The 21,630-nt window shown below is 37.6% G+C and overlaps 1 pseudogene; it reads left to right on the top strand.

Moving 5' to 3' along the window:
* The window catches only part of LOC140531829 (GTPase IMAP family member 8-like), a 54,234-nt pseudogene that overhangs the window by 20,238 nt on the left and 12,366 nt on the right, over window positions 1-21,630 (top strand).

The following is a 21,630-nucleotide window of genomic DNA, read 5'->3' as shown; positions in this document are numbered from 1 at the left end:
TCTTAAATTTGCCCTAAAGAGCCAATCACCGAAGATCATTTCTTGTACATTTTCAAATTCTCACCAGCCGCTGAGGCTGTACTTGTTACTAGCCTGAGGACTGCTTCTTTTCCCACATATACACACAGTGTACCAACTTTAGGTTTTAGCATTAGAATTACAAATGGCAAACATAATTTTCATAAGTGATAACAAATTGTTTTAGCTATGAACCCGAACAATAAATTTCAGATGACATCAATTGCATTTTCATATCCTATTAGAGAAACTAAATTCTTCCCACTTTTGTAACTTACCAATACAAATTGGATAGGTAGGCCTTCCAAAAACCCATATGAAAGATTTTACAAAGTATTTCTTAATACAGCAAATATTTGCTCTCTTACGAACAGTTTACAATTTATCACAATCTCCTTGAAACTAATTGACAGAAATCACAAGAAAAGACCTAAACCCTTTTTACATTTGCCCATAAACTTTCTTTTACAAAAATAACTTTAGAGTAAATGCTTGATTCATGGCAAAAACAATTTTAGCTAAAATTTCCTTTTCAACAACAGAAATAAACTTTTAACATAATACATGCTCAGATGAAACAGGCTTGAAAAATCACACCTATATATATATATATATATGTACATATATATATATATACATGTACATTTTTAAAGCGTTCTCATTTTCTTAATAAGAATGCTACAAGGAAACTCATAAAAAAATTCATAACAGCTCTTTTTAACCAATTCATTAATTAGCTTAACAATGCAATTTCTAATGCAATATTTAGATGGACTACCTAAAAATTTAAACTTATTTAAGTTTACTTAAAACTTAAAAGAAGCCATTAACCTATTCAGCTCTTTTTTATAACCAAATGTAAGTTTCAAATTATCAAATTTCTATCACATCTTTTTAAAATCCCAATCTATATGTAATAAATTACAAAATTTAAAATCAGGTAACAGTTACATTAGATTAATGTTGCATCTAACAAATACCTATCCTTTTGTTAATGGATCTAACATTTTTGGCAGAAATGCTCCTGGGTGTCTCTGCCCTCCTCTTATTTGTGCCAGGATTCCCAAGGCCACCCCTTTCTGGCCCTCCCACTCTGCAAAGAAAAAAGAAAAACCTAAACTTATTATCTTTTTACTTTAAATACATTGTCTGGCATCAAATATATATTGATCTAATTAAACCTAAATCCAAAACTCTCAGCTCTAAGTTGCTTACTTGAGATTTTTTTACTTTCTAATCTTCTGCTTACTTCCACCAAACTTTAATAAATTCTAACCTATCTGAAACATTAAATTAAGAATGACACATTTCACCTATTCACAATTCCAAATACGACCAGAATGAATTCACTTAACTTTCTGTTATTTCCCATTACACTAAAATTTCTTCTTTTGGGTGAGGCAGGAAATGGTTAAATGGTTGCCAGCATGCCTCTTAGGTCTGAGGGAAAAAGATTTTTTTTCTTTTTTTTTTTCCTTTCTCTCCCTCCTTGTCCCTCCGCCCCTCTGAAACTAGTTTGGAGGGGTTAAAGAAAGGGAGTAACAGGAATTTCAAGGACAGTTCAGCTCAGCCTTTCTACTCCTGCTGGCTGGCTGGCTGGCTAAATTTACAACCTTATCAGATGAAAACAGAGACACACAGACTTTCATACACACAGAAATACCAACACAACATATACAGACAAAACATTTAACAGAATAGGATAGTACATATAGGTTTAAATTTTTGGCAAACCCAGTCCTCGGAGGAACCATATTTGGGCCAAATTGTGCCTCCTCCTCCGATGTCTTTTCACCCCATACGAAACAACAGTACTTAATCATCTTCTTCTACATTCTTTTCTCTATAATTTTGGTAATTCATGCCAATTTTGTAATCAGTTTCCCAAGGGACTATTTATCGGTATTTCTTCCTGACTCCACTCCTAAGCTCTATTCTTGGACTGCTTCTGTCCCATTTTGGTCGAGGGTTGTCACCAACACCTCCGAGTCTGAGACTCAACGAATTGTGCTAGCTCTCTTGCCAGCTCTCAAATGAGGGTCTCCCGTCACCAGCAATCACCCAGCAAACGTTTTTGGGGGGGGCCCTTCACCCTGGGGTCCCACAGTCCACTAATTTGGTTGGGAGTCATCACCTTCTCCCCGAGTCAGTCTAAGACTCAACGAATTGACCCCCAGGCTCCCCCCTCCCCCCCCCCACCCCCGCCGCGCTTACCGCTGGGTTGTACGTGTACAATTTGCCTGACTGCAAACTTCAACACCAACCGGTTGGCATTTTCACACACTTCACAGCTTCAGAGTCTTTGGAGTCCCTATCTCTATTCTTTTCTGTCTTCACTGAGTTCCTCTGCTTCGGGTCATTACCTTGCAGAGAGGGAGGCCCGGCAGCTCTTTTCAAGGACATGGGGAAATCTCCCCATGGGCGCCCAGTCTTTGAACTGAGCTGTCAGCCGTCTCTCAGAAAGGTCACAGATCCCGGACAAGCCCCCAAACTGTGTGGGATGCCTCGGGTCCCTACATAAATCAATTACTCAGAGGCCTCTCAAAGTGATGACAGAAAAGTGATTTATCCGATTCTCGAGAAGCAGGGCTTACCTGTAGGAGTTGGAAAGCCGAAGACAAAGAACAGGGCAGTGATTTATATAGACCCTAACGCAAGTCCCTCCTCCCCCCACTGACCATATTATCCTCATTAGCTGAGAATATGGTCTTACATTCTAGACACGAAATCTAACCAATCCCTTTTGAAATGAAGACATCGAGGAATTATGTAAGTTTTGTCCAATCATTGAGACCCTAATACACTACACAGTTTTATATCCTTATATGGAACTATTCTATTCTAAAAATATTGTAACCTTGAGCCTTTAGGCCTTACCTCACCCCTGGGAGAAAAATTACAATCTGAGGAGTCTTCACTAAGTCTATCCCACTCAATGTGAGGCTTGCTGCTGGCTTACTGGGGTGCTTCCAGTCCTGGAATGCATTCCTTTTTTACCTAAGTGATATGGACCTTTCTTGTGGATCTTCCAAGTCTCTGGGCTAAAACACTGCTCTACCCCTTCTTTGCACTAGCTCCCCTGTGCTAGCATTTATTCTAGGGTGCTATTTTATGACTGTTTGGATGTGGATATGGGAGAGCTGCAGTGATTTACTGCTCACTCCACCATCTTGGCTCCCAGAAGTCCCAAGGGAGGATTTGCAGTCTTTGTATTTATGCCCTAATTCATTTTTTGTCCAAAGCTGTTCAAATTCCATCTGAAAGCTATGTTCCTTTGTATGTATTCAATGAAGGACTGGTCAATAAGGCCAGCTCCTATGAGCCTTAACAGAATCCACCTGAGGCAGTTCCTCATGTGGAAGAGGCAGGGGGGTCTGCTTTGGGAAAGTTGTGATTTTGTGTAATGGAAATGCCTTGGAAAGACTTTGGAGTGTGCATAGGCATTCTTTCACTCATTCCCCAGTCTATTAATCACGGTCAATAGCAGTTTTTTAAATGACTGCATTTGGACATGAATTTGGTGGAAATTTTGTTTCTAGAAATTTTATTAGGTGTGTGAACCTACTGTCTCCCCAGAGGCTAAGGAATTATAAGGTAGAGTATGTCTCTGAGGTGATGGGGAATGTGTTTCTATTTATTCTTTTCATATCTTCAAAGTAAATATTCCCTTGTTTAAACTTCATTTCCTTGAGAAGTTCAATAGAACTGTGGCTCCAGTCACCAGAGAAAGGACACCCCAGCCCTGAGGGTTACCACTAGGGAGGTACAGAAGCCCAGTGCTGAGAAAGTGGGCCTAGAATACTTGTTACCTATCTATTTTACTAGTTTCTGTTTTTGTAGTCAGACGTCCTTTTCTTACCCATTTTAGAAATCCAAAAGTGTGTTTGCAACAATGCCAAAATCTTACATCCCTAAGTTGTTTTAAATCTTTTCTTTCTACAAAAATACCTTTTTTCACCTTTTCTTCGCAAAACTGTTCCTTGTGAAGAAGGCCTTAAAAGGACTGTTGAAAGGTACATGGCTCACAGCCCTGATTATCAATCTGGGTTGGAGGAGGCTCTCGTAGGGAAGGAGACACTAAGTCTGTAGCTTTTTGTATCACTTACCATTTGTTGCATACCCCTTCCTGCAAATTGTCCAGTTCTTCCTGTCCTGGGGAGGAGCTGAGATGCAAAGGCCCAATCTCTTCTGCTGAGGTGGACTTACCTGATTTGCCTTAAAGTTACCTATAAAAGCCCTTGCAGATGTTCAGTGATCAATGGCTTCAAATGGCTGTTACCTTGACATACTAATAATATAATCCATTTAATTCTCTTTATCCTGAGTTTTGCCTTATTAATCAGGATGAAAGCCCAAAAGATTTTTTTCCCTTTCAACAAGACAGTATGGCTTACAGGACAAGAGAAGGACAAAGCTCACTTATCAGAAGATTTTAATAGGAGGGGAAGGAGGAGCTTGAAAACAATTGGCAGGTGAGCAAGCAGGAAAATGTTTCAAACTTACCAAAGGAAAGAGAGAAGGAGAGGGAGTGAGCAAGGGTTTAGTTAATGCAGAGATCAAATAATTAAGAGTTGGTTACATGTTGGTCCAAAGGAGTGTTTTGTGCCCATCTCATTCTCCTGGTTCCTCAGTTCAGGGACCATTTTGCCTCAAGCAAATGGGGCTCAGCACACCAAATAAGAATAATTTTTCAAGTCTCTTTCTCTTTATCTCTTCATTTCCAGGAAATGGGAGGTCCTTATGTAAGAAAGGTTTCATTTTCCATTTGCTTTCTACTGCTCACACACACCCAGCTTCCAGGCACAATCTACACCAATACCAATCCCAAAGCTCAGCTCTGTGAGGAGGAGGGAGAAGGCTGTTCAATTCGATAAAGCCACAGTGCCCGGACTGGTCAGGTGAGGAACTGATGGTACCTCGTCCTGGAGGGTAGGGGCCCTGCTCTATCTATGGGGCAGACCTGCCACTTTTCTGTAGCCTGCTTTGTTTCTCTAATTGCTTAAAACCTTAGCTTTGACTCCTACTGAGTCTGGGCACAATACATGTGTGTTACCTGAATCCCCACTCCCTCCAAGTGCCCCAGGGTTGGCTCCTAGAGGACCATGCTTTCTCAGGTCAATGATTGTCCTTTCACATTTTGCTAATTGGTGAAAGAGGGTTTTTCTTGAGGGGAAGTGGGTGAGAGAAGATGAAATCAGAACTGGATCAGCAAATCTCAAGGAAGGAACAAAGCAATCTCCTGCCTAAAGAGTGAGGTCAGGGTCAGATTGAGATTTGTGTCACTAATAAGGGAACAGGGACCCAAAGGCAGTCATGATGCCAAAATGGGAAGCCAGCATCACTCTTAGTATGAGAAGGGGTGTCCTGAGTGTTGCAGCTGAAAGACAAATTTCACTTTCCCAAAAATGTCCCCCTGTCTTTTCCATGTCTCATACGCCTATTCTGAATAGCTGTTTCATACTTTGACATTAATTTCTTTGGGATAAGCATTGCTTTCTCCAGGTTCTCTGGTTACATTCTCTTCCTAGAGGGAGATTTACTTTAGCTAAGTAACTAAGGGAAGGGAAGAAAGCCAGCTGAGGCTACCCTTCCTTCTCTGAACTTCCTGGTAGATGCTTTGTCCATTCCTTTCCTTTCCTGGATATTTGCAGCAGTGCCTTGGAAAAAAAGAAAGGAGGAGAAAAAGGATCTACAATATCTGCACCTTTTCAACTCCCTAGTACTTTGGACCTACAATGGTGCCCAGAAATGAAATTCCTTTGCCTAGTTTTTGATACTCTGGTATTCCTTTCTATTTTATTTATTTTTATTTCAAGTTTTTTTTTACTTATTAGTTTATTTATGTATTATTTTCATATTTTATTATTATTTTGCATATTTTATTATTATCATTACTATTAAGTTTATTTCAAGTTGACAGGAAAACCCTCGGTTTGGGCCTTGCCCTGGTGAATAAGGCAAGCTTGGGAAATAAGGCAAAAGCCACTTATTGACAAACTGCAATAACTTCTACAGGAGTAAACAACTACTGTATAAGGGCAAAAAAATGCTGATTGATGGAGGAAATGGGTTTTATGTCATGTCATCTTTTCCCCATGTCTATGCATGCATGCCCAAGACTTATTTCCAGACTGCCATTTCCCATAGACTGGTTGCCCAAATAACCAATGGGCAAGCAAGGTTCAATATGGAGTCACTTAGGGTAACTTGGCATCCTCCTAAAACTTTACTCCCCCAAAAGTCAAAGTAAAAATACGGGAATTGCAAGACTACTCTTAAATTCCCAAAGTTATAATAGGATTTTTATGTGTTATGGGAGAATTATCTCCTCTTTCAGCTCCCATTGTGGGTTACTTCTGCCAAATATATATTTACCGCATTGCAGAAATTATAGAGATAAAAATCTCAGTTTTATTATTATGTTCAAGCCTAGGTTCAGTCCTCAAAGAAGACATGAAAACCAGTCAGGATTCTGAGAAGGCTTCTTGTATAAATGCAGTTATGTTAGAGTGACAGAGAAAAAATTCTTTCATGTATTGTAATTCTGCACATTCATCGTAGGTCAGAAAAGTTAAAGAGAAGATCGATTCCTAGTCCTATACTTCTTTCAGTGTTATGAAAGTTGTATAAACTTAGTCACTTGTCACAAATTTGTGTTTTGGCCTTAGAACACTGCATTGTCTATAAGCAATGATTGTCATTTTATAGTTAGCCTTACCCAAAAGAGGGAAATGAAAGGCAGTTTAGAATATTAGTTAGAGAGCTGGCCTCAGAGATAGGATACATGAAAACAAGGAGATGAGGAATTCTGGCAGGACACAAGAGCCATCTCTGACACATACTGATCATGTGACCCTGGGCAAGTCACTTAACTTCTCAGGGCCTCAGAAAAATATCTAAAGCTTGCACCTTGCAGAGCAGGTAAAAGGAGTTTCCTCACCAGGAAACCTAACCCCATGAAACCTAACCCCATGAAAATCACTAATTCTGTTCCAAAAAATAAAGGGAAGGTGCCAAACAAATTAAAACCAGAACTCTTTCCTCTGACAGAGAGTTCAACAAAGAGTTAAAGTACTGGGGGTTTTAAAATCTCAGTTAACCCCTTTAATATTTGCAGCAGGATGAACCAGAGACCGGGCACTCAGGGCTGGCTAGAGGTTCAGAAGTAACTCTGGGTAGGCAAACTCTGACTCTTAGGCAGGTAAAGATGAGAGAAGTGGATAAGGCCAGGACATGGCCATGAGGAAGTGGCTAAATGTCAGCTGGTAGCTACATCCCACTATGCCATAAAGGACGAGACCAGATAGGTCATGACTAGTGAAGAAGTTATGGTCATTTTTAGAAATGGCTGCCCTTGGTTGGCATCATCAGAACAGTGATGAGAAAAAGCAAGAAGCAAGTGATTCCCCTGGAAATACTTGGACCCACACCTCCAAACTCTGCATCTACTCTGCGACTTGGTCTCCCTTCTTTTAGTCTCTCTCTCTTCTCCACACCATCCTCCACACAGTTGTCAAATTGGTTTTTCTGAAGCACAGTTTGAGCAGGTCACTCCCTTACTCAGTAATCTCTGTTGGCTCCCTACTGACTCTGCAATCAAATATAAAAGCATCTATTTGACATAGAAAGCCCTTTGCCCCCTGGTCCCAAGCAATCTCTCCTATGACATATATAGAACTCCCCTTAATGCATTTTCCAGTTCAGTCAAACTTGTCTTATTGCTATTCATCACCCATGCTACACTGTCTCCAGTTGACAATCCCAGGAAGGCAAGTAATTTAGCCAAGTCCACCAAGCCAGTTAAAGGCAGAGATGTGGACCAGAACCTAGGTCTCCTGACCCTGGTCAGAGTCTCTTTTCATTTCAGCACAATTGACAATGACTTCAGTCCTCATTCTTTTTCTACAGAAGTTGCACCCTGTAATGGCAGAAGGCTATCCTGACAACATGAGGGAGGAGACAAGGAATGGTGAGTACACACATGAGACCCCTGGATGGGGTTGGAGTGGGAGGTGATTGAGATCACATAAGGTTCTCATACTTTTTTTGACAACTAGGATTTTGGCCCTGTTCTAAGGTGGCCAAAGCTTCTCTGAGCAGCATTCTCCTTTTGCTGAGCCTTCACTCAGTTTCTCTTCTTTCTTCATTTTCCTCTTTCCTTTATATTCTCTCATTCTTTGTTTAATTCATTCCCTCTTCTTTCATCCTGTATGTTTGACTAGTCCCCTAGATGTCACAATAAACACAGTCGGGGGAAAAGTGGGTAAGAATCTGTTGATTTCCGCCATCACTAAAATGGGCTCTACTAGATACAGGACATGTGCAGGTTACCACTCTGTGTCTAACCTATCCATTCATTCTGATAGGATGTTGTGCTTGCGTAGTGTGAAATGGGGAGAAGAAATGAAAAGGTGGCTGATACAGTGATTAATATATCCTTTTTGGGAAAATGATCCCTGTTGTTTGAAGGCATGGTTATAACTGTACTGGGGCAGCTGCTAACATTCAGGGGACACCCTTCCTTCTTTCGTATAACTCCATGCCTCAGTCCTTCACTAGTTTCCATCCCTGAGGGGAAAGAAGGGCAATGGAAATGTCAACAGTGTTAGACTGAGAGCTAACAGAGAGAGAGAGAGAGAAGGGGACAATGGGGTCAGTTATCCCCTCCACCTAATTAGAATGTCCACACTCCAATTTTCAACTATCACCCATTAGCTGTTTTTGTCCTATGGGGGAAATTTCTAATTTTTTCTTTTCTGATGGCTGAATTATTTAATTTTCAAAACATTGAGAGGTTTACCAATAAAGGTTACTATTATGTGTAAATTTTACACTCCTCTGCCAACTGCAGCAGCCCTTCATCCCTGGCTCTATCCTTTGAATATTCACTGCTCACTGACCCTAACCCTCTCTTCTTTCTTTTCTTCCATTTTTCTCCTGATATTAACCAACTAATCAAAGCACTCATTAATACCTGGTCATTGAACCAATGTCGGGTGTGACATTATAGTATTTGACTTTTTCATATTTTTGTTATGGTTACTCAGATACGCTTAGATATGTCTTCTCTATGAAAGTCTATTTTTCAATCATGCATCCAACTATTCATGCATACATACATAATTGTTAACATTTATACAAGGGGTTTGGGGTTTACAAAGCACTTTTTGTAGGTTTTCTCAGTTGGCCACACAACTCCTATGTGGTAGGTAATTGTATTATTGCCATTTGACCAAGGAAACCGAGATCAAAGAGGTCTAGGACCACATCTGAGGAAAGATTCAGATTTTGGTGTCTCCAGGTGTAGAATTCTATCTATCATGTCACCTAGCTGCCCCTCTATACAAACTATTTCTGCATCTAGATCTGTTCCAATTAACAATGCATTCGCATATGTATAAAATTATAACTGCTGGCATAAAGCAGGTAAGATAAAAATCTAAAGAATGGCAGAGAGAAAGAGCACTATATAAGTTTTGAGTATGAAAAGTTTACCATGGACTGAGGTCATTAGGGAAAATTTCAAGAAAAGGTTAAGCCCTGAAAGAGGTCTAGGTTCTAGAGGAGTAAAGAATAATCTGAGTTTCCTTACGTGGAGAATGGAGTGAACAGAGTCTTAGCAATAAGAATTTTGGCAGTGAGTCTTAGAAACAGTAAAGAGAGGCTGATATACAAAGGAGTGGATTATTAGATTAGAGAAGCAGACCAGGGCTCTATTGTGGAGAGCTTGGAATGTCATCCTGAAATACTGAGGTTTTTATCCCATATAATAAAGTACCACAAGAAGCCACTAAATGTTGTAGAAGATGAAAGTGACATAATGAAAATGGTATTTTAGAAAGATGAATCTGATTCTAGTATACGGAAACACAGATTAGAGCTAGAAGAGGTCCAAGCTATCTAATACAACCTCTTCATTTTACATGTGAGGGAACTAGTGCATTCCCAGGTAAGGTGACTTCCTCAAGATCCCACAGGTAATAAGCAAAGCCAGCATTAGAACTCAGGTCTTCTGATTCTGAATCCAGAACTTTTTCCATGGCACCATTCTGCCTCTATGGATTGAGGAGGAGAGATTAGACACCATTGATTGGAATGCTGTGGTAATCCTGATCTGAAGTAGGGTGTTAGGAATAGGAATAAAAAATTAAGGACAGAAGAAACATGTAAATTCATTGACAACACAGTCTGTAGATTATTTACTTTTATAACTCCAGGCTCAGCACAGTGCCTTGCACATAGCAATCACTCAATAAATGTTTTGTTAAATTGAATTAAAAACAAAAAGTTTTGTGAAGATAAATAAGGTTAGTTCTAGAAGTATTTCAAGGCTACAGGATGGGCACACCAACGAAAGGGTCAATATTTGGTGCCAGCCTTCAGTAAGGTGAACCTGTTTCTGAGCCAGAGTTACATGCTTCTTACTACGGAAGGGTAGTGTGCATGTGACTCCAAGTCTGAAGCTAAAAGCAGAGGCATGGCTGTCCTGGGTGGGAAGAGGGACTGAAAGGATGACAGTTCAGGATGGAGCTTAACCTTGTCACTCTCATTATCCACATCTCAGGTTATGGAAATCAAAGCTCCAGCAAAAAGCAACTGAGACTTGTCCTGGTGGGTAAAACAGGAGCTGGGAAAAGTGCAACAGGGAACAGCATCCTGGGACAAAGAGTATTTGAGTCAAAAGTAGCAGCAAAGTCAGTGACCAAGAAATGTGTGAAAAGAAGCAGATTGTGGAATGAGAGAGAAATTGTAGTTGTGGATACTCCTGGGATTTTTGACACTAATGTGTCTGATGTGGATACATCAAAAGAGATAAGTCGCTGCCTCATTATGTCATCCCCTGGACCTCATGCTATCATCCTGGTGGTGCCACTCAGTCGTTATACCAAGGAGGAGCAAGAAGCAGTAAACAAGATTTTGGGAATTTTTGGTTCCAAAGCCAAGAAATATACGATCCTTTTATTGACCCGAAAGGATGATTTAGAAGATACTGATTTAAAGCAATACTTAGATGAAACTGGGAATGAAGTTTTGAAAGACCTGGTTGGCCAGTTTGATAGAAGATACTGTGCTTTCAACAACCGGGCAACTGAAAATGAGCAAGAGGCCCAGCTAACAGAGCTTCTGAGCTTGGTTGAGCAAGTAGTACAGAAGAATGGAGGCTCTTGCTACACAAACCAGATGTATCAACTGGCAGAAAAGAATATTCGGAAAGAAACTGAAGTATTGCAAAGATCCTACATGCAGGATCTGGAAAGAGTAAAACAGAAAATAAGGCAGGAATATGAAGAGGAAATCAGAAACTTAAAGGATGAACTGGACCAAAAAGAAAGAGAAAAAATCATGTATAAGAAACTTGCAGAAAAAGAGGCTCTCTATGAAAATAAGCAAAGAGATGCTAGATCTGAAGTTGTGAGCCAAAATATGTTCTTGGAAAGCATCATGACAATCTTGGGAATAGCTCTTGACATCATTAAAATATTTAAGGATTAAGGAACTTAGCAAAATTATTTTATGCTTCTTTCTATTTTTCCAACTTCTTCTTTCTCTGTTAGTTATTGATGAATACTCAGGCATCACAAGGCACTTGTCTCTTCAAGAATAAAGACACTTGCAAACCTTTGATCGTTAAAAACTACCCTGATATTTAATATATAACATTTTGGTCTGAAAATAAAGGGGAACAATATTTTCCTGTGAAAATTCAGAAAAGAAAATTCTAACTCATTCTGAACTGGATATTTTTCATCCAAGATCCAGAGGAGGATGAAAGGAACAAGACCCCTGCTTGTAGTAGAATTTCTCCATCCCATCCTCTCTAGAAATGGAATGGATTCTCTGTGTGGTGACTCTTACATTTCAATTGTGTCATTATCAAGGAACATATGTAACTAATATTTGAGGAGGAATCTAAGGTTTACAGAACATTTTACATAATGTTTACTTACAAACACATAGTTACATACAATTCAAGTGTTATTTGATTTGATCATCACAACAACTCTATAACAATACTATTGTTATCCACATTTTATCAGTAAGGAAATTAAATCTCAGAATCCAAGTGACTTGCTCATGACAACAGAGTAAGTTCCTAAGGCAGAATTTAAATTCAAGACTTTCTTTTTCTAAGTCCAACACTCTACCCACAACACCACCTATTTGACAGTTTCTCATTGGCCATTGTGTCCTTGATATTCATATCAGCCAAATAGTATTTGTAGAGGGAAGAGAAAAAATCCTGTTATATTCATGGTTCTTAACACTAAACTAGAATTGCCCAGAGCTTTTCTCCTTCAAAATGATCCATTCTCTCTCATTACTTAGTCATTAAAATTGCCAGAATTCTATATCGACTGTCAAGTTACTAGTCATTGTGATAACAGTTCATTGATGTAGCTTTTAAGATTTACAGAAGCTTTCATCATAACAAACCTCTGAAATAATATTGCAAATACTGCTCTTATTTTACAGGTAAGAAAGCTGCAACTCAGAAAAGAACTAGTTTTTCCCATTGTCATAAAAGTTGTTAGTGTTAGAACAGAAGCCTAAATCTCTTTTGATTTTAAATACAGTGCCCTTTTTACTATATCACATCACCTCTTTCATTAAGCAACTGTTTACCGAACATCTCAGAACTCAATCTCTCCTGTGCCAGTTATATTCAGAGTATAATTATGGGGCAAGTGGTACTTTAATCCCTATAAATTCATCAGTGAAATACTCTGACCCAACAGATGAGACAATGTGGTTTAATGTGTTAATTTCACTCTGCTAGCTGAACTGCATGATTTTAATAAAATTTGATATTTTTGATTTTTTCTGTTCTGTATTCACATGGGGAAAGGAAGAGGGAACCTGCAGCACCATAATACCTGAGCAAATAAAGACAGCTTTCTTTCTTTTGCAAAAAAAAATTAGGCGTGTCCCTGTGTTTGTGTGCATTGGTTTCTGCTCCACTGTAGACACTGGTTCAATGAAGTTCTTCACAATTTGTTCTCAGATCTTCTTTAGATCCATTCTCAACTGATCACTTCACATCTCAAGCACTCTACTCTCTCATATCAGGATAACCCAGATACTTTGCCAAATAAGTAGCTGGATATGTGCAGATTGAGGCCAAAGGGGTCACCTTTGCAATTCCCCGCCTTGCTCCACATAGACACTCCTTTCTTGTCCTTGAATCAGCAATACACATGAGTATAGAAATAGCTGGGCTTGTTTGTATAATGATATTTATCACTTTCATAAAATCAATCAAGTTAGTCCTTGCCTCACAAAAGTGCTTTGTTTGTCTGCAAAAGTCTCTGTAGTTGAGAAAGAAAACTTTTAAGATCAGAGATAATGCTCTGCAAATTTTTCTCAAAGCCTTGATGTCTCTTCAAGTTCTCAACTGACCTCTGTGGGACATTGCTAACTTCTACTGATGATAAGAAGTTTTAGGGATCTGATAATGTAGCCCCTTACACCTCCTAAAATGTGTTGAACCAAGTACTTGGTGTTACTTAGAAAATGCTACCCATGTTATAATTATAGACGATTCCCTCTTTGGGTGAGCTACATACAACTCTTGGCTCAATATAGTCACAATATGTATGCCTATCCACTATATCGTGCTGCAGACATGAAGAGCATGTCCCTCAAAGACACCACCAACACTTTAGGTTACTCCTAGGTGGTGAGAGGATAAGTAGCAGCCTTGCTCCAGGATCCCATTTTACTAGCACCAGTAAGAGGGTTGGGAGAATAGCTCCAGATTCTATATGTGTACTACATATGCCACCATGTCTTAGGTTAACATGGGGCCCTTTGACTTTGTGGGGACCAGCAAAAAAGACTCTTTACTCAGGACTTATTATTGTACACCCTCCTTTCTAGGATTTTCCCCCTCTCTTCTTTTGGACCATAATTGCACAGATGAGTTTATAGTGTTTTCTTATATAAGACTAATTTCTTTGTCATGACTTTTGCTTGTTTGAACACTTATTAGCAATATATATGTATATGTATATAAGGATCATAACTAATATAAGTAGAATGAATTTAAATCTCTAAAATACTAATGCCTAGAAGTTCACCTCAACCATGCTATGATAGCTCACAAATGCTTATATTTTTCTAAGTTTTATGGTAGTGATTGTAGAACATTAAAAATAAATAAAATTAATAAAATAATCTTTATACAAATAAAGTCAGATTTAAATAATTGGGAAAATAATTTTAAAAAAAGAACATATTATAGGATTCTAATTTTTTTGATCCACACTGCTGCCTGCTTCCATGTTATGGGAGAGTTCAATCCATTCACATTCACAGTTATGATTCTAACTGTGTATTTGTCTCCATCCTATTTTTCCTCTTGTTTTTCATCTCTTTTCACACTTTTTCTCCTCACCAGTTTTTTGCTTCAGTCTACCACTTCATCCAAACTGCTGTCTCTTCTGTCAGGGGCCTCTCCCCACCCCTCACTTAATCTCCTTCCCTCTTACTTCCCTTTTGGGTCAGATAGATTTCTATATTCAACTAACTGTGCACATTGTTCCCTCTTTGAGGCAATACTGATGAGAGTAATGTTCAAGGGATGACCATTGCCCACCCTCCTATTTTCCCCTCCACTGTAATAGGTTTTTGTGTCTCTTCATGTAAAATAATTTAGCCCATTTTACCTCTCCCTTCCTTCTACACCCAGTGTGCTCCTCTTTCTCATCCCTTGATTATTTTTTGTCATTCCCTCAAATGCACCTTATACCCGTACCTTCTGTCTAGGTATATTCTTTCTAGTCATACTATAAGTGGTACAATTTTTAAGAATTACTAGTATCATCTTCCCATGTAAGTATGTAAAGAGTAGAGTTCCATTAAATCCCTCGTGTTTTCGTTCTCCTTTGGGTGCTTCCCATGACTCTTGATACTGGAGATCAATTTTTTTGTTCAATTCTGGTCTTCTGTTTTGTCGAATGACGATTTTGCCCTTGAAGTATTATGCTTGATTTTACCTGGTAGGTGATTCTTGATTATGGTCCCAGGTCCTTTGCCTTTCTGAATATCATACCCATGATCTCAGATTCTTTAATGTTGCTGCTGCTAAGTCCTGTGTTATCCTGACTGTGGCTCCCCAACATTTGAATTGTTTCTTTCTGGCCACTTACAATAATTTTTCACTGACCAGATAGTTTTGTAATTCAGCTATAATGTTCCTTGAAGTTTTTATTTTGAGATCTCTTTCCTGAGGTAATAAGTGAATTTTTCTTTATTTTAAAATATTTTATTTAATTTTTATTTTCCCCAATTACATGTGAAAATAATTTTGAACATTTGCTTTTAAAACTTAGAGTTCCAAATTCTTTTACTCCACCCTCCACCAGCCCTCTTCAACAAGGCAAGTAATTCGATATAGGCTATACATGTGCAATCATGCCAAATATTTCCATATTAGTCATGCTGTGAACAAAACACTAGATAAAAAACTCAAGAAAAATAAGTAAAGAAAGTATGCTTCTATCTGTACTCAGACATCATCAATTCTTTCTTTGGAGACAGATAGCATTTTTCATGATAAGACAGCTTCAGAGCTTTCTTCGATCATTGTACTGCTGAGAACAGCTAAATTATTCACAGATGATCATCTTACAATATTGCTGGTACTTTGTACACAGTATATTTCACTTTGCATCAGCTCATGTAAGTCTTTACAGGTTTTTCAGAAAGCATTCTGCTCCTCATTTCTTATAGCACAATACTATTTCATCAAAATCATATGCCACAATTTGTTGAGCCATTTTCCAGTTCATGGGCATCCCCTCAATTTTCAACTCTTTGTCATCAGGAAAGAGCTACTGTAAACATTCTTATACATATAGGGCCTTTTCATTTTTGTTTTTTTTATTTCTTGTGGGATATGAACCTAGGAATGGCATTGCTAGGTCAAAGGTTTTTAAAGACCACCATGGCATGATTTTAATAGCCTTTTGGGCATGGTTCCAAATTGCTCTGGTTGAATCAGTTCACAACTCCAAAACAATACATTAATAACTCATTTTTTCCCCATCCCCTTCAATATTTGTCATTTTCTTTTTCTTTCATATTGGCAAACCTCATCAGTATGTAGTAGTACCTCAGAATTGTCTTAATTTTCATTTCTATAATCAATAGGAAGTTAGAGCATTTTTTCATATGGCTATAGATAGCTTTGATCACTTCATCTGAAAACTGTTCATATCTTTTGAGTATTTATCAATTGGGGAATGGGTTACTTTTATAAATTTGTTGCAGTTCTCTATAGTTTTGATAAATGAGGCCTTTATCAGAGAAACTTGCTTCAAAATTTTTTTCACAGTTACTATTGCTAACTCTTTTTCCCTCTATCCTATTTCCCCCCATTCATTCTATTCTCTCTCTCTCTCTCTCTCTCCTTTCATCCTGTCCCTCCTCAAAAGTGTTTTGCTTCTGATTACCTTCTCCCTCAATCTGCTCCTCCTTCTATCCCCACCTCCTTCTTTTACCACTTTCCTTTACTTTCCTGTAGGGTAAGGTAGATTTCTATACCCAATTGAGTGTGTATGTTATTCCCAATATGAAACAATTCTGATGAGAGTAACATACATTCACACCCTCCCAACCTCAATCCTTCTCTCATTCACTGTAAAAGCTTTCTCTTGCCTCTTTTATGTGAGATAATTTATCCCACAATATCTTTCCATTTCTCTGTCTTCTAGTATTATATTTTTAGATATTATCTCATCATATTCAATTCACATCTGTGCCTTGTCTATAAATACTCCTTCTAACTGTCCTAATAAGAAAGTACTTATAATTACAAATATCATCTTTCCATGTGGTATTGTAAACAGTTTAACCTTATTAAGACTCTTGTGGAGTCCCTTTCCTGTGTACTTTTTATATTTCTCTTGAGTCTTGTATTTGAATATCAAATTTTCTATTCAGCTCTGGTCTTTTCTTCAATAATGTTGAATGACTTCTATTTCATTGAATGTACATTATTCCCTTGAAGGATTTTACTCAGTTTTGCTAGGTAGTTGATTCTTGGTTGTAATCCTACCTCCTTCTCCCTCTGTAATGTCATATTCTAAGTCCTCTGATCTTTTAATGTAGAAGCTGCTATGTGTCGTGTCATTCTGACTGTGGCTCCATGACACTTGAACTCTTTCTTTCTGGATGCTTGCAATATTTTCTCCTTGACTTGGGAGCTCTGAGATTTGTCTATAATGTTCCTGGGAGTTTTCATTTGGGAATCCTTTTCAGGAGGTGATTGGTGAATTCTTTCTATTTCATTTACCCTCTTGTTCTAGAATATTGGGAGAGTTTTCTTTGATAATTTCTTGAAAGATGATGTCTAGGCTCTTTTTTTGATCATGGTGTCTGGGTAATCCAGTAGCTCTTAACTTAGCTCTCCTGGATCTATTTTCCAGGTCAACTGTTTTTCCAATAAGATATTTTACAATATTTTCTATTTTTTAATTTTCTAGATTTTGTTTGACTGATTCTTGATGCCTCATAGAGTCGTTAGTTTCTACTTGCTCAATTCTAATTTTTAATGAATTTTTTCCTCAGTGACCTTTTATATCTCCCTTTCCATTTGACCAATTCTACTTTTTAAGGAGTTTTTTCCTTCAATGAATTTTTGTGCCTCTTTTTTTCCATTTGACCAATTCTGCTTTTTAAGTCATTCTTCTCTTCATTAGCTTTTTGTACCTCTTTTACCATTTGGACTAGTCTTTTTTCTAAGGTGTTATCTTCTTCAGTATATTTTTTTCTGCTGTACCAAGCTACTGGCTCCTTTTTCATGGTTTTCTTGTATCACTCTCATTGTCTCTTTCCAATTTTTCTTCTACATCCTCTTACTTGATTTTCAAAATTCTAATTTGAAATGATACCCAAAGGGATTTTAAAATGTGCTTACCCTTTGACCCAGCAATATTATGCCCAGGGCTTCATCCCAAAGAGATCATAAAAATGGGCAAAGGACCCACATGTACAAAAATATAGCAGCTCTTTTTGTGGTGGCCAAGAACTAGAAATTGAGGAGGTGGCCATCAGTTGGAGAATGGCTGAACAAGTTGTGGTATATGAATGTGATGGAATACAATTATACTGTAAGAAATGATGAACAGGCAGACTTCAGAAAAACCTGGAAAGACTTATACGAACTCCTGCTGAGTGAAGTGAGCAGAGCCTGGAGAACATTGTATACAGTAACAGCTACAGTGTTCCATGAATTATTTCGATAGATTTAGCCCTTCTCAGCAATGCAAGGACCCAAAACAATTCCAAAGCACTCATGATGGAAAATGTCATCCACATCCAGAGAAACAATTATGGAGTCAGAATGCTGAGCAAAGCAACTATTTTAGTTTTTGCTTTGCTTTGCTTTGTTTTTTTTTTTCTGTCATGGTTTCTCCCATTCATTATAATTCTTCTATGCAACATTAATAATGTGAAAATGTGGTTAATGGGAATGTATGTGTAGCACCTATATCAGACAGCATGCCCTCTTGGGGAGGGGGAGAAAATTTAAAACATATGAAAGTGAATGTTGAAAACCAGAAAAGAAAATATAAATTAGCTAATAAAAAAATCTTTTTGAGCTCTTCCATGGCCTGTAACCAATTCATATTTTTCCTGGAGGCTTTGGATGTAGGAGCTTTGACTTTGTTATCTTCTTCTAAGTGTGTGTTTTGATATTCCTTATCACGATAGTAAGTTTCTATAGTCAGATTTTTTCCATTGTTTCCTCATTTTCCCAGCCTTTTTCTTCACATATAACTCTTTGTTAAAGTAGAGCTCTGCTTTCAGGGTGAAGAGTACACTGTCCCAAGCAGTTGTTTTCAGAGATACTCCTAGGGACATTTAAGTTTTCACTTCTTCCAAGGTGATATGATCTAAGGAGAGGTGTGTTTACTATAGCCCATCTTTTTGCTGATTCTGCTAGGATTTCTTTTGGAGTGCTATTTTGTGGTTGCTTGGAGAAGGATATGAGAAAGTTACAGTGATTTACTGCTTACTCCACTATCTTGCCTCCCAGCAATCCCAAGATATACATTTTTGAAAAGGGACAATGTAAGAATTTGATTATCTTGACTATGAGTATTTTTTATAATGATTATTTTCAAAACATTTAAGAAAGGGAGAAGGTAGAAGAGAAAAGAAATGTTTCTTAGTTGAAAAATTAAAAATTTTAAAACTATTAAAAAAGGAAGGTGAAAATATCATTTGTCCAAGCCCAACCTTGTGAGACAGGAAAGATTAAGGATTATCACTTTCAGAATAAACCACACAGTTTTGTTTCTTTTGCTTTCCCTATGTTGAACCCATTTCTTCTCTTGTTTCTTTAAACATATATAAACTTAAGGACTATAGAGTTGTTTTTTAAGACTCAGTCTTGTTTTTTCACTTAGTCTAGAAGGAGGAGTATGACTGCTCTGCACTAAAAGATAATACTACTGGATAGATTTAGAACTATCTAAATATAAGGATATATTGATGAATGTTCAACAATTGGCTCTCTAGGGGGTGAAATATATTTATGATACAATCTTAAATTTAGTCTGCATGACTAACATTTTCTCTATCACTTTTAAAGTCTAGGCCATCAACAAAGCAATAAATCAAGCCTTGATTTGTAGCATTTACCAGTTTCCAAGGTGCAAAATCCTACAATGAAAATTTAAAAATTAGTTCTCAAAACTCAATTCAAGCTATCTCCAGCACATTCCTGGAAAACTGATTCAGTAAATCTTCAATGAAACATGATCTGTGCTATTTAGAAGTTTCTATTACTGACTTAGATTGGAGCCAAGATAACAGAGAAAACCATATGGATTCTCCTGAGCTCTCCCCAAAACTCCTCCAAATACTTTTAAATAATGCCTCAAAACAAATTCTAAAATAGTAGAACCCACAAAAGGATAGAGTGAAACAATTATCCAACCCAAGACAAATTAGAAGATCAACAAGAAAAGTCTCTTGCAACAAGAGGAGAGTAGAATGCAGTCTAGCACAGGCTATGCCCCATCCAACCAGCAATAGACCTTGGGGGAAACTCAAACAGTGGTGGCAGAGTACTTTAACCAAGAGATAAAAGTAAAGAAATAAGCTGAGAAAATGAGAAAACCACAGAAAGACATTCTGATCATAGAAAGTTACTACAGTGACAAAGAAGATCAAAACATAAAGTAAAAGCTCCTACATTCAATGCCTCCAAGAAAAATATGTATTGGTGCCAGGTCAAGGAAGAACTCAAAAATGCTTTTGAAAATTAAGTAATAGAAGCAGAGGAAAAACTGGGAAGAGAAATGAGAGGGATGCAAGAAAATCATGAAAAATGAGTCAATAACTTGATAAAGTACACACAAAAATATACTGAAGAAAATAACATATTAGAGAACAAACTAGTCCAAATGGCAAAAGAGGTCCAAAAAGTCAGTGAGGAGAGGAATGCCTTAAAAAGGAGAATTGGTCAAATGGGGGAAAGAAGCTCAAAAACTCACAGAAGAAAATAATTCCTGAAAAATTAGACTTGGGCAAGTAGAAGCTAAGGACTTTATGAGACATCATGAAACAATAAAATAAATCAAAAGAATAAAAAAAGAAAATATGAAATATCTCATTGGAAAAACAACTGACCTGTAAAATAGATCCAGGAGAGCTAATTTAAGAGTTATTGACCTACCTGAACACCATGATCAAAAAAAGACCTTAGAAATTATCTTTCAAGAAATGATAGTATAGAATAGGGATGGGGAACCTGCAGCCTCGAGGCCACATGTGGCCTTCTAGGTCCTTGGATTTGTCCTTCTGAATGAGTCCATGTTTTACAAAATAAATCCTTTTATTAAAAGGATGTGTTAAGTTCAGATTTAGTCAAAAGGTCACACTTGAGGACCTAGAGGACTACATGTGACCTCAAAGCCACAGGTTTCCCACCTTTGGTCTAGAATCAAAGGGTGAAAAAGAAATTTAAAGAATCCACTGATTGATCACCTCCTGAAAGAGATTCTCAAATGAAAACACCAGGGAATATTATAGTAAAATTCCAGAGCTCCTAAATAAAGGAGAATTACTGTAAGCAATCAAAAAGAAATAATTCAAATACTGTGAAGCCATAGTCAGAATAGCAAAAGATTTATGAGTTTCTATATTAGGTTCAGAGCACTTAGAATAAGATATTCTGGAGGGCAAAAGTTTGCAACCAAGGAATACAACCAAAAAATCACTTACTCAGCAAACGTGAATATAATTTTTGGGGGAAAGTATGAAAATTCAATGAAATAGAGGACTTTCAAGTATTCCTAATGAAAAGACTAGAACTGAATACAAAATTTGATTTTCAAATGCAAGGCTCAAGAGAATCATGAACAGGTAACCAGGAAAGAGAAGTCATAATGGATTCAAAAAGTCTAAACTATTTACATTCTCATATGGGAAAATGATACTTGTTACTCTTTAAATTTTTCTTATTTTAGAACAGCTAAAAGGAACATGCATAGAAAGAAGATATAGGGGGAGGAGTCAAGATGGTGGAGTAGAAAAACACACATATGCTAGCTCTGAACCCACAGCCCATAAAATATCTGTAAAGAAGAACTCCCAACA

The sequence above is a fragment of the Notamacropus eugenii genome, chromosome 3 (assembly GCF_028372415.1).
Source record: "Notamacropus eugenii isolate mMacEug1 chromosome 3, mMacEug1.pri_v2, whole genome shotgun sequence".
NCBI lineage: Eukaryota > Metazoa > Chordata > Mammalia > Diprotodontia > Macropodidae > Notamacropus > Notamacropus eugenii.
The sequence above is the reverse complement of the archived record's forward strand: the minus strand, read 5'-3'. Positions and strand labels throughout refer to the sequence as shown.